The sequence below is a fragment of the Amblyomma americanum genome, chromosome 5 (genome assembly GCF_052857255.1).
Source record: "Amblyomma americanum isolate KBUSLIRL-KWMA chromosome 5, ASM5285725v1, whole genome shotgun sequence".
In the NCBI taxonomy this organism is placed as follows: domain Eukaryota; kingdom Metazoa; phylum Arthropoda; class Arachnida; order Ixodida; family Ixodidae; genus Amblyomma; species Amblyomma americanum.
In genome coordinates, this window is record NC_135501.1 from 167,637,399 (window position 1) to 167,651,009 (window position 13,611).

At 46.1% G+C, this 13,611-nt stretch overlaps 1 long non-coding RNA gene across 1 annotated transcript; it reads left to right on the forward strand.

Moving 5' to 3' along the window:
• The first annotated feature begins 6,279 nt into the window (after positions 1 to 6,279).
• LOC144135240 (uncharacterized) lies at positions 6,280 to 12,052 on the forward strand. The gene is made up of 3 exons (XR_013315413.1): positions 6,280 to 6,344; positions 8,483 to 8,665; positions 11,671 to 12,052. It is a non-coding gene; the product is annotated as an uncharacterized LOC144135240 (long non-coding RNA).
• The last annotated feature ends 1,559 nt before the right edge of the window (positions 12,053 to 13,611 follow it).

A 13,611-nucleotide genomic window follows, 5' to 3' on the forward strand; every position in this document is an offset into this window, starting at 1 on the left:
TGTAACTGCGTAAACAAGGTTCGCACCACATTATCACAATTGATTTTAGAGGGCTGATATACATGATGTTTCACCTAAGACGTTACACAATATTTAAAAAATAGGCTTTTTGAGTTATAAGAGCGCTTTTTTAGCATTTTATTAGCGGTGTAGTACAATATAATACAGCTAAGCCGTGCTAACTAACAAGCTCGTTAATTACTACTGAATAGTTAACTTTTAACTATTCCTGTTATGGTCCCTAATCATTGAGAGGCGTGTAGCTCACCCTAACTAATATCCATATCAGTTTTTATAATTTAGAAAACGCGATTACCATCAGCGCTCTGGCCCTGCAAATTGTGGCTGCATCGCGCCAAGATACACGCGCTTTCGACAAGCTCGCAGGCAAAGCAACGTCTCCAGTGTACGTAACTAGTCGAAATAGTCAAGATTTGTTGAGCCACAGCGCCGAGGGTAACTGCATTTTCGAAATGCTAAAAATTGATATGAATCATTACTTACGGTATGAAGTTTCCAGGTAAACTATGCCAAGTAAAGTTTGGCGCTAGTATTTAAAATGCTGGCATAATTACCCAATAAAACAGCGACGATGGTCAGGCTTCTCCTCATAGCGTTGGAGAAGGGCAGGGAACTGCTGATGACGTCATTGTTGTTGAAATTTCATATGTCCGCTGTTTTCCCCTACGTACAGCCCTGCGAGGTCTGATGCCGCCAAGCAATGCTTCGTGGGCTTCGCCTTTGAAGGCGTTGGTTTTCTCCCATGAAGCAACGGTTTTCTTAGCCGAAAACGTAGCCCTGCCGTACGTGACGTCATCACTACGGCCTCTGCCGGTCGCTGCGCACTGCAGGGAAGCCCGATCGCCGACGCGGCCTAATTTGGCGATTACGTCACCATTTCAAATGCTAGCAAAAAGAGATTTAGAATGCTTTACCTGCAAGTTTCGCGCATTCCACCGTTTTAAACTCGTTCAATACTCGACAGCAGGCTATTTGGCTGTGATGGTTAGGACTACAGCGCAGTAACAACACTGACAATAGAAGAAGGGAACGTATAGTCAGCGCCAGTGTTTGCATCGCCATTGCACGAAGGCATTAATTTATCGCCGCCGCCAATCACGCCTCGTGTTAAAAGGCAACACACACTGGCGCTTCATCATCATCACCCCAGGTATATGGCACATACCCACGCGGGGGGGATTGGCCAAGGTGTAGTTGAATAAACAAAGAAGTTTCCATGGAAGATGACGACAAAATTGTAGCACCAATCGTGAATTTTGAAAAATCAATGAATAAAAACAACAGAAATATATTGACAGTTAAATAACAGACAGCATTTTGGTGAAAAAAAGAAGAGCTCGTAGAACTTTAAAAGAATTAGCACATCAACCTACCAGTTGCAATTATGTAATCGTGGAGAAATCCACAAATAGAACCCAATGCAAATCCCTTGGCGTTCCCACCAAAAGATAATAATACTGGCAAAGATAAAGGGAGCCCTAACCTGGAAAGAGGGACCTCCGGGTAAATCTTTCTCTGAAGTGCGAACTGTACATTGCACATCGTCGTCTTCATCAACTTCCATCCGCGGCGCAAGCAGATCAGATCTGCTTAACTTCGATCAGAGCTTAACTTGAGTCTAATATCATCGCCAGACGTGCCGACGACCCAGAAAAGCTAACCCATGAGCCAACCAAGCTAAACACATGCTTTCTCACGTCTACTCGGTTTAGATACGTTAAAACCCTACCACTTTTTTTTCTTCTTTATTTCCAAGCCGTTCTTGGGCACGAAACGTGTTTTCTATGCGCGCGCGGTCAGTGAAGAAGAAATATCTAGCCACGGCACGCCAAGCCCATTTCAGCGAAGATATGAGTCCAGGCGACTCCAACGCCTCATTATTAGATCTTCCGCGCAGCCCCGTGAATACGTAGTACAGCCTTTGCCCTAGGCTTTTTGACCTGAAGGCGCTGACCCTTCCAAGGTCCTGCCCTCTGCAAACTCTCTCCGTTTCCGGTGCAGGTAAGCACAATACCTGACACCATCTCTCGGGATTCTGGCGTTTGGCACCCGGTTCAAAAAGCAGTATGGCGACTGCGTGAGCTTTCGCTTTCTATGCAGGCCACTTTAATCTTTCTGAAAGATTAATGCCTTTCAAAGGCGTTGACGCGTTCAAAGGCATTGGCAAAGAGCAAGGTACAGGCCGTATTTCTTTTCTTACTTTAGTTTGGGCGACAACCACTACCAATAACGCTCCGTCAGCGAATTGCTGAATGCTCCCGCACACCGTACCTTCGACTGCCGAATGTTAAGCTATGATCCCCATGACTTTTTTTTTCTGCCATTAGCACCAGATGAATTTTAGGCGAGATGAAGCTTTCTATTCCTTGTCTAAATAAGCGAGTTTTGTAGTTTGCAACCTTCTTACAGAGCATTTCTTCAGCTTTCATAAAACATCATACTTAGATACCGCCGACCTCAAAAATACCTTTTGTAGCGATAGCTACACTATACGCCACCTCTTCAAGCCTTCAGCGTTGCCACCGTGGCCGACCCTGGTCATGTGGTTGGTCACGTGGTGCGGAGCAATTGCTGCTGCCCGTGGCGCGGCGCGCCGGGGGAACCGAGCTGCCACAGTTGTGCGCATGCGCCGTGTCAAGTAGGGGCGAAGGTGAAGAAGGAACGCCCAGCGAAACGGGGCGGCGAAAGACTGACTTTGCAATTCAACTGAGCAAGTTCCCCTCGGCCAGCTGTAGCTATCGCATCACTCCCGGTTTAACCAGAGCTAAACCACAGCCATTTTTTTACCCTTTTCCTTTGACATATCGGGCGGAAATGCGAGAGTTTTAAAAGGATTTATTTGCAGTTTTCTCAAAACTGCATTTTTGGAGGTTTATGCACCTTTTCCTCAGGAAATATAAGGTGTAAGCAAAAACTTTTTCCACTCATTTAAATCACTGCCTTCAACGTGGCTGGAATTAGACTCAATAGCTTAATTCACTTTGCATTTTTACGATCTAAAAAATCATGTGCAACAATTTTTTTTGCACAGAGAAAGAAAAACATGATAAGTTTATTTTCTACAACAGCATAATTTTTTTCCCAGTTGTTTAAACAAAGCGTTGTTTAAAAGTAAACGCTTAAACTCTCATACAAACAAGTGTCATACAGATAGCTTCCGATCTTTAATTAGAGATTTATTTTTCTTTTAAAGGAAGTGCTTGGAGAAAAAGCTGTAGGCACAAAAAAGCTGTCGACATCCCAGCTGCAGCTGCGACAATTTAAATTTCAAAGAACGTATTTGCTATATATACACCGACAAATTGCCCAGGTTAATTATCACGGGTATTCATCACTGCTGTCGCATTTAATAGCCACGCTCTTTTTACACGCATAGATAAGTCAGAAGAAAAAGTAGGCAACGTGTCTAAAGTCTGGTGTTTATTTCTGGTTCCTGTTCACAGGCAGCAAGTGGACAACACTATGTCAATCATCGTTGTTTCCTCGCCAGATTTGCTAGAAGGTAATCGCCTAAAATCAATAGCTCAGATCGACGTGAACCTGGTGTCCATCGGCAGACCAAATGCAGATTTTATGCGCACTCATGAGAAAGTTGCGGTTGAGAACACTGCAACGCAAAATGAATCAGAACTTAGCGCGTAGACAGTGTCAACGCACTGACTCTGGTGTTCTCTATTATCAGATGTTGAATACCTTCGGTCATCAGGTGACTCGTGTAAGTACCACCGTTGTATCTTCACCACACATCGGAAGTAAACCAGACTTGATTGAGTAGAGTAACCAATTAAATTGCAATACTGCTTGTCAGATCTCTTAGCAGCAAACATCTATATAAATATCTCATAGGAGAAAAACTGTTTCTAAGGCAGCCAGCATAGTTAGTAAAATGAAGTCGCTTTCGATGCCACCTATTTTTCACCACATAGAATTCGCCGTGGTGACTCAATGGTTATGGCGCTCGGATGGTGACCAGGAAGACGCGGGTTCGATCCCAGCCACGGTGGTCGCATTTCGATGCAGTTGAAATGCTAGAGGCCCGTGTACTGTACGATGTAAGTGCATGTTATAAAAGAACCTCAGGTGGTCGAAATTATCCGGATCCCGCTACTACGGCGTCCTTTATAATTTGAGTCACTTTTGGACGTAAACCTCCTGAAACCTAAACCTTTAACCATAAGACTCGATCTGTCTCAAGCGTTCGCGAATTATAATATGCCTCTTCTCGTGTTACTCTTTGAAAGCTCTCTCACTTTTTCTCTCATTTCAGCGCCCAAACCAGAGTAAGCCTTCCCTCTATACATGGCACGTCACGATGTACTAACTTTATTAATCTGAAAGCCAGCAAATGCCACAGGCGTCCCCTCATGACATTCAGGTTGCTTATCCCATCTTTCAATGCCTGTAGATTGCGCGTGGTCAGCTAAATGCAAGTATTGCACAAATCGAGCTCCTTTTGCTTGGAGACTCGAAAGATGGCGCCTCAAGCTTCAGACTAAATTTGACAACAGCTTTTCTTGTCAATGAAGAGAAGATTACAGGGCGCAGGAGGCGTCCGGTAAAATACGTCTCCGCTGCACTAAAACTCTCCAGTAAACGGATGCGGGGGCTACACTCCGCTGCGTAGGAATAGAGGGCGTGTTTCGGCTCAGTAGCTTCCGCTCCATTGCCAGAAAAGTTTTCGGCGGGGCATATCAAGGGGAGCATTTTTTCTCTCGTAAATGAACCAGTTCTTAGCTGCTGTCCTGGAAATCCTGGTGGTGTTTTTGTGACAGCGACGCTTTATTCCTCGCTTTTCTTATGGTTCACGTAGAAACGCTTAGATACAGGCTTCTCCCCAGATTCGGCTGTGGGACGCCCTGTAGCCGAACTTGAAAGATAGGCTTTGTTCCCTGTTGAAAAACGCAACAGAAAAGTTTCTGTCGTCACAAGATTCTTGCTGTACTATTTTAGGACAAGAATGTGCAGTAACAACATAAATATGCCCAGTAATAACATAATTTTCTTGACTATTGCACTGCCTCTGGTTGTAGCCATGAAACCGCAGAAAAATGCTACTGGAAATTACTACAATGCTACCGAAAAATCTGTCGTCACGGGAGGATGAAAAAGCATTTTATCGCATTTCGAATGTGATTCTGTAATCTTTTTCCACTGGGCAGTGGTACAGTACCGATTAGCTGACCGCAAAAAAAACGAAAAAAAAACTGCCATGGTCTCCGCGAAGGCGCATGGACGCCACCAGTGCACGCTCAAGAATTTTGTTGCTTTTCTGCGAGAAATAGTCCGGGGTAGTGAGCTGAGAAGCCTGAAAACTCAGGCTCGCCTTCCTTGTTGGCGGCTTGGCGCCTTGAACAGGCTTGAGCTCGATCCTGGATAAGGGCATTCCAGCCGATCTCTACAGGCAATGCAAGATTTTTGTAAGTGTCGTATACAATGCAATTAACTCCCGGGAAACAACATGTAAACTGCATGTTTTAGGCTTCGCGACTTCTTCGTATATTCTTAGCATCTAAAAGTGCTTCCTTATTCTTACAGAGCCTGACAGCACAGCAACATCAATATTGTCCTATTGGGCTCACTGTTTTTGCTATTCGAACCCTTGATGACCTAATGCCACATCTAGACGCATCACTATTGTACAACCCTAAGCGTTAGCGAATCGCCTAATTATAGAACCCGCAATTGTAAGTGTCTATCAGCAGAAACGTAAGGCAGGAAATCAGCTGGTGCCTGCTGCGGTGGCTCAGTGGCTAGGGCGATCGTCTGCCGAGCCGGAGTACCTAAATTCGACCCCGACCGCGGCGGCCGCGTTTCGATGGAGGAGAAACGCAAAAGGCGCCCGTGTGCTGTGCGATGTCAGTGCACGTTAAAGATACCCAGGGGGGTCCGAAATTATTCCGGAGCCCTCCACTAGGCACCTCTTTCTTCCTTCTCTCAGTCCCTCCTTTATCCCTTCCCTTAGGGCGCGGTACGGGTGTTCGCCGAGATACGTGAAACATGTAGTTACTGCGCCATTTCCTTTACTGAACACCGATTTACATTACTCAGCTGGTGTGCCACTACGGGCGTGCGTGAAAGAAATTTGTTATAAAAGCACCGCACTTGAAGTCGCGCAGTCACAACCTGTCCAATTCTTACGCATTGCGTTTCCCGTTTTCGTGAGCCCGCCACTCTACTTAATGTCGTGGTACACAGGTGAACTTTCAATGAACCTCCCAGGTACGGCAGTTCCAACGCGGTGATCACGGGCGTCGTCTACTCTCTACTCCTCTTGGGATTTGTCGCACTGGCCACATTCATAGTTGTTTTCGCAATAAGCAATGGTAAGAGCAATTTTACAAGCGTATAAAATCAATGCAAGGACGCTATGGTCGGATCCAACTCAAGAACGCAGCGGCTTTTCCCCGTCAAGAACCCCCATCCAGCCAATGGTGTCAGCCGGTTCCAATGATCCTCCTAATGTGACAAAGCAGGGAGGGTAGATGAAAGGGGATCATCCCTTTCATCTACGGTCGGTGATAGACCCCTCTCTACAATATGGAGCCGCTCCCTGTATTACCACGCTAGCAGGGTCATGAGAATCGGCTGACGCCATTGGCTGGAAGAGGGTCTTTGACGGCTAAAAGCCGCTGCGTGCTTGAGTTGTACCCAACTATAGCCAAACACGCTTCTCGTGCAACGTCTGCGCAGTTCGAAAGGTGCACTAAACGATAACAATTTCTTTCGCGCCATATTATGTAAAAGGAGGGTTATGCCCGCAAATATAGGTGACGCACCCAAGGGTGCCACTATTTGTGAAGGTACATCTCGGTATGCTTACCAAGCTGCCTTGTCTATTTCACTACTGAGCGTATGCACTTATCCCTAACTATTTATTAGCACAGATAAAGTCAAAGTTCATTCGGCGGCAGCTACCACGGCCTTCTAGAGTGGTGGAGCGTGAGTGGTCAGATGAGCGTACTGTAGGTGCACCTTCAAAAGCACCTTCAGGTGTGGTGTCCAGCCGTCAGCTAATAATAGAACTCGCGGCTTCTTTTACAAATGACGTGGTGAAGTCACTTTTGTCCCCGACTGTACACAAAAGGATGCCCTTCACTGTTTAGTAACGACAGTAGTTGCAAGGTGATGAGGTGTCTTCAGCTTAAAATGTGCGCTCTTACTAGTATACAAGTCATGAAGGGCGCGGCAAACTCGAAACAGAAAACAATAAAAAGGGAGTAAGCTGTTCTGTGGCGCGCACACTCTTATAGAAGGGAGTGCTCTACACTCTAAACACAAATACACCTATAAGGGAGTAAAAAGAGAGTAAACTGTCCTATAGCGATAAAGGGGTGTGCGTTAGAGGACAGCTTTACTCCATATTTACTCCTTTTGTTTTCAATGTAGAGGCCAGCTTACTCCCTTTTTGCTCCTGTATAGGTGTATTCGGGTTTAGTGTGCAAGTACCACTCAAGGGAGGCCCTCCAGCCAATAGCGTCGACCGGTTGTCACGATGCCGCAGTCAATCCCATTTCACGGAGGCACTTGTCAGTCACCTGCGATTTCACCCTGTATACTCATCAACGACTTTGCACAGCAGTGCAGCAAAGGCTAGGCAGGAAAGGGAAATGGGCGGTCCTTTCTCGCCGTGCCATGGGGAGTGGGCTTCTTAGCACCAGCGACCCTGGACTCCTTTCTAACTTCCCCCCTTTTTCCCTTTGCACCTCAGCCTATACAACGAGCAACCTATAGTATACTCCCCACGGCACATGTATAGAGGCCCGTCTCCTTCGTTCTCCTGTCTAGCCCCTGCTGCATTTCAACCTCGGCGCCATGAGAGCCAGTCGACGCTATAGGCTGGAGGACCTCCTTTGAGAGAAATTCCGCTGCTTTCTTGAGTTGTACTCGACTATGGTAACGATTGTAACGGTAGAAGGTGAAGTATTTTATGTACAGAAGCGTTTAACGGGCTTTCAGCGCTTTTAATACTGTGAACATGGAAGCGCTGGCAGACGACGGACGAAAGGACGACGAGACACACGAGACACTCCTTTCGTCCGTCGTCTGCAAGCGCTTCAGTGTTCACAATGTCAAACCAACTCGCCCAGCAACACAACCCTGCTTTTATACTGATGAAGAAAACATACACTCGCCAAGGTTCAAAGAAAATAAGAAGGAATTGACGTTTCGGCGCCCGTACGGGTGCCTTGATCACAAAGAAGCGAAGGACGGGCAGGTGAGCTATATATGGGCTATATATAGCTATATAGAGCTATATATAGCTCACCTGCCCGTCCTTCGCTTCTTTGTGATCAAGGCACCCGTACGGGCGCCGAAACGTCAATTCCTTCTTATTTTCTTTGAACCTTGGCGAGTGTATGTTTTCTTCATCAGTATGAATTTTCCCCGCCAGACGGGATTCCGTCGAACCCTAGACTTCATTAACGCTGCTTTTAATACTTTCGGCTATGGCCCTGACCAGACGCAGTTGATGACAGCTGGGATCGCGCTGCCGACTCCGACCTCACCGAGAGGAGGAAGGATCCAGACGAAGGCCGGTACGCAGGGGCCGGAGGCAGTGGGTATCCCCCACCCAACGTATGGAACGTGATCACACGACGAGTCGGACCCAACGTTCCAGAACATTCCAGACCGGGACCGTTTGGTGCGCGATTATTCCTTTTATTTTCTTCCCTGAGTCAAGCGTTTTCGTTTTGTGCTCGAGTCGGGGAGGGTTTCATGAACGCTCAGCAAAAGCAGCCTGTTATGGTATCGTAAGTGGGCGAGCCTTGAATCTAACACTGAAACGGGTCGCCGACGTGCACTGAGGAGGTCGCGGGAAGAGGCGCCCCCTAAACCGACAGTACACAATTCTGGCTGGAGACAGACTATAGTTGGATACAAGAACAACAATGGAGCATAAAGTCGACAAGACACAAGACAGACAACAGGGCAGAACACCGACTACAGTGCAGAAGACAGGCGACAGGGCACAAGAGAGACAACAGGACAGGAGACAGACAACAATACGGGAGACAGACAACAGGACACAAGACATACGACATGTCAAAAACATGACAGGACAGGAGACAGACAAAACAGCAGAAATTTTCTGTTCTAATCGGGTTGTTCTTTTTTATTAGGACTAAAAAAAAGCGGCTTTTCCCCATCATAGGCTCCCTTCCAGCCCATGGCGTCAGCCGACTCTCGTGAACCAGCCAGCGTAACAATGCAGGGTGTGGCGTCACAATTCAAGGGGGGGTGGGGGGAACTATCCTGGAGAATGAAAGCAGTGTACTTCCCCACTTCACGTTCTCACGCTTGCAGGTTCACGAGAATCGGGCTACTTCAATGGCTGGAAGGGGGCCCTTGACAAGGAAAAGCCGCTTTTTTATTGACTTGTATTCGACTGCATCTAGGAGGGCTTATTACCCTTCCCTTTTCCTGTTTCTTTCCAGCGCAATTGTACGCCGCCGAGAAGGCGCTCGCGGTGCCCGTCGCATCCGCTGCTATGGGAAATCGTCGTACAGTCATTGACTGTCACTGCAGTCGCACATATAAAATTTGCGATGGCTTCCAGTCATTTCCGCTGGTCTGCTCAGGTTATAAAGGAGATCTGAAGTGTTGCTTCCGTCCCTGTGTCTGTACAGATTTCCGTCCCTGTGTCTGCACGTTGCTATGACTGCGCTGAAAAGAACAAAAAGCCATGTAAACCGTTCTTCAGCGTGTGCAAGATAGTAGCCAAGCATTAATTCCAGGATGTAAGAGAAATAATAGAAGCAGATCTGATTAGGGAAGCGCGTGTGTCATGCGTCAGTGCACCATCCGTTGCACTGACAGCCTAAGAAATTAATTTTCTGAGTGTGGCCATTTGAGGTCGGCTGCGCGGTCAGATGACGTCCTGCGCAAGGTAGATTTGGTTTGGTTTGGTTTGGTTTGGTTTATAGGGCTTTAACGACCCAAAGCGACTCAGGCTATGAGGGACGCCGTAGTGAAGGGTTCCAGAAATTTCGACCACCTGGGGTTCCTTAACGTGCACTGACATCGCACAGTACACGGGCCTCTAGAATTTTGCCTCCATCGAAATTCGACCGCCGCGGCCGGGATCGAACACCCGTCTTTCGGGCCATCAGCCGAGCGCCGTAACCACTCAGCCACCGCGGCGGCCCGCAAGGTGGACTTAATGTGTGTTTAAATAAATAATTGGTTTTTTGAGGAAAGGAAATGGCGCAGTATCTGTCTCATATATTGTTGCACACCTGAACCACGCCGTAAGGGAAGGAATAAGAGAGGGAGTGAAGGAAGAAAGGAAGTAGGTGCCGTAGTGGAGGGCTCCGGAATAATTTCGACCATCTGCCAATAAGGTTTTCAGTTGGAAGTAAGCGCTCGAGGTGTCTCAGTCTCTTTCTTCGTGTTTGTGTTTTTTGTGTGCTTGTACATGTTTGCAATGCACAAATTCGGCGAACAGTCCGTGCTCCTGTTATTGTGGAATACACGAAAGAACTGCGTTTATTTATTTATTTATTTATTTATTTATTTATTTATTTATTTATTTATTTATTTATTTATTTATTTATACTTACTGCTAATCCCATTTGGGATTGTTGCAGGAGGGCAAAATAGGGTTAGTAATAACAGTTCAAAAAATACATCATTTTGGTGAAGATCGTAAAAAAGACAACTAATTCTAAGGGTAAAGCAAAGGCACCGGAATTAACTATGGAAATACAACCAAAAATACAACGCAGAATAACAATACAACGAACTTATCATAACCACATCGAAACAAGGCAAATCAACCTCACAATAGGCGTCATGACAGAAGTTACATCGCAATAGTTCCGAAAACAATACTGGTAGTCTGTGTATACCTGAACAAAGTTAACGTTAAAAAGGCACTCAGAACAGGAGCAATATTAGCAACACAGAAAACACACACACAAAAATATTTGCTAATTAAGTACCGAGCTCTCGATAGCAGCGCTGAACTTTCCTAACGATGAGCTGCTAGTTATTGAAGGGTTTAGACTGTTCCATTCACGAGTGACAAACGTAAAAAACGAGTATTTGAAGCAGTCAGTATGGAAAGGGCACTCGCTAAGTGTATTAGAATGTTTGTGACGCGTCGATCTTGCTTTAGAAAAGGAAATATATTTACTAACGTCAAGTCTTAATTGCTGGTGAATTAGTTGATACATCATCTCGTGTCGCGCGAGTTTACTACGTATTTGGAGTGTTTGTATCCCCTCACGTTTCATTATTTCTGTTGGTGAGTCAGTTGTTTGGTATTTGTTAAATATAAATCTGACAGCTTTTCTATGAACTGCTTCGAGTTTGGCAATATTTTGACTAGTATGAGGGAACCAAACGACGTTACCATATTCTAAGACAGATCTAACCACAGTGTTGTACGCTAATAGTTTAGTTTTGGCAGGGGCTAGTCGCAGACGTCGTCTAATAAAAAAAGAGTCGTTTTAGAGCTGTTGATGTAATCATGTCCACGTGGGCGTTCCGCCGGAGGTCATCAGTTATTAGTAGACCGAGATAGTCCCGTTGAAAAATGTTTTTGTCCAGAAATTTTGGTTATGGGTGAGATGGCAAATTAACGACGCACACTTGTGGTTGTTTGGGCCGTCAACCCACTGTTTTTCGTTTCTTTGGTGTACTCAGGGACCACGCCGAGACCTACGCCGCTGTGTGAGACCGACCTGGTGCCTTTTTCGGAGTCCCCAGGTACGAGTGCTGCACCAGGAACTAGGACTACAGTCAGGCGAACTATCCGCACGCGAACTACTCGTACACGGACCACGCGAACACGCACCACGAGAAGCCGTAGTACCCGCAGGACTACCTGGGAGCCAATGACTACTCCTGAGGAGCGAATAACTAGCAGGCGCACCTGGACCCCAACGCCTCGACGAACTACGTGGAGTCGGACGACTCCCTTCAGTCCTGGTGGCATTGACCTTGCCATCGAATTTATAAATTCTTCGCTCAACTGGAACTACGCACCGTGCAAAGATTTCTTCAATTTCGTGTGCAGTAAATTCGAAGGAGGCGCTTCCGTCCTACTTCAGGTGAGTTCGTTCTCGGCGCTCTGCCTTCTGGAACACCTGTGCAGCCTGAATAGTACTTAGCTGCCCGTCAGGTGCACGGAGGATGATGTCCTAGCATAGGCGCTCTTTTCCTAACTTAAGTTGACCGAATACCCTTGCCAAGAAATGCTTGGCAGGCCTAACCATGCTGAATGTAGATACCCTAATGTGCAACAGGAATGAAACGCATTAGGTGTGACACACGATAACATATCTCGGTATATTTCTAACACGTGATGGAATAAGTAAACATACCTATGCGAAACCTGTTTTTTATTGCTTATGAATAAATTGTACTTTCAGGATCCCATCGAAGTCAACCTTTTTGAGGAGCTTGTTACTATGATATATTTGGCTTAAATATCCCGGGATACAGACGTCTATAGACACTCATATAAATGGGTAAAGAAGTCAAGGTTTCTCAAAGAAGGTGCAACATTAGAGAACTGAACACGAGGATTAACGCACTGTAGGATTGCAGGTGCCGGCGAGGCACGCCTGATCGATTATTCACACAACAAGGATAACGAAAGGACTCTAACGTGTTACGGGTGAGAGAAGTCTGGAAACACTAGTCACTGGCATCAGCGACGCTTCCTAGGCGTCTCTATATGCTTTGTGAGAGCGTCGAACTACGCAGGGAGGAGAATTCGAAAGTGGCTATTGCTGATACTCTCGTTAAAGACCAACTCCCTTGGCTTTTTGAACTCTTTGAGTTGATAATAACGTCACGTTCCTTAGAATCCTCTCGCTCCAGTATAGAAAACCGCTTTTCAGTCTACCAAACAGACGTATTCGAAAAGAGCAAAAACCGAAACGGAAATTCTGTTTCGGCCAAACAATGACATCACGGCTACTGTCACCAAACCTAACTGTGCGCTTAGATTGTCCGAATTGGCGACTGTAAGTGAGAGCTTGGGTCATTATTTGTCTGAACCGACCAATATCCAGCTCAAAATTTTGTCCCTTAGCAAACGAAGAGCGAATATCGACGGCCGTGCGTCTTCAGTGACGTCGCACACGCACGGTTGCCCGTAGAAACCTCCGCAATTGAGGCCACGATATTCAGTAAATTTGGTGGAGGTAGTAAGAACTCTGAAGTTGCCCTTTAAGTGTCTTCTAAGTGGTACATATTACACAGCCACTTGAATTCTAAAATCGCTTTGAAGCGAAAGTGTTCTTGGGTCATTCCAAATAACTGCGAAAAGCGAGAAAGAATGGGACATTGTGCAGGACAGCCTGAATATAAAACGATCTTTCTCGATTTTACATAACTGTCACGACGATAAAAGGTATATTCACATTGCGGCCAGCAGCTTTCTGATGTCTCGCAGAAAAGAAAAAAAAACAGGAAACCTAATTCTATTATGTGTTGGCAATACATATAGCAGCTCGTGATCCCTTCACCGGACCTGACGTCAATTCCTTCTTGCCAACAAGAAGGATCCGGTCTGTTGTCGTCACTTCCCTCCGAACAGTGGGCGAATATTATGCCCTACAACGTATTCTGGCCCCA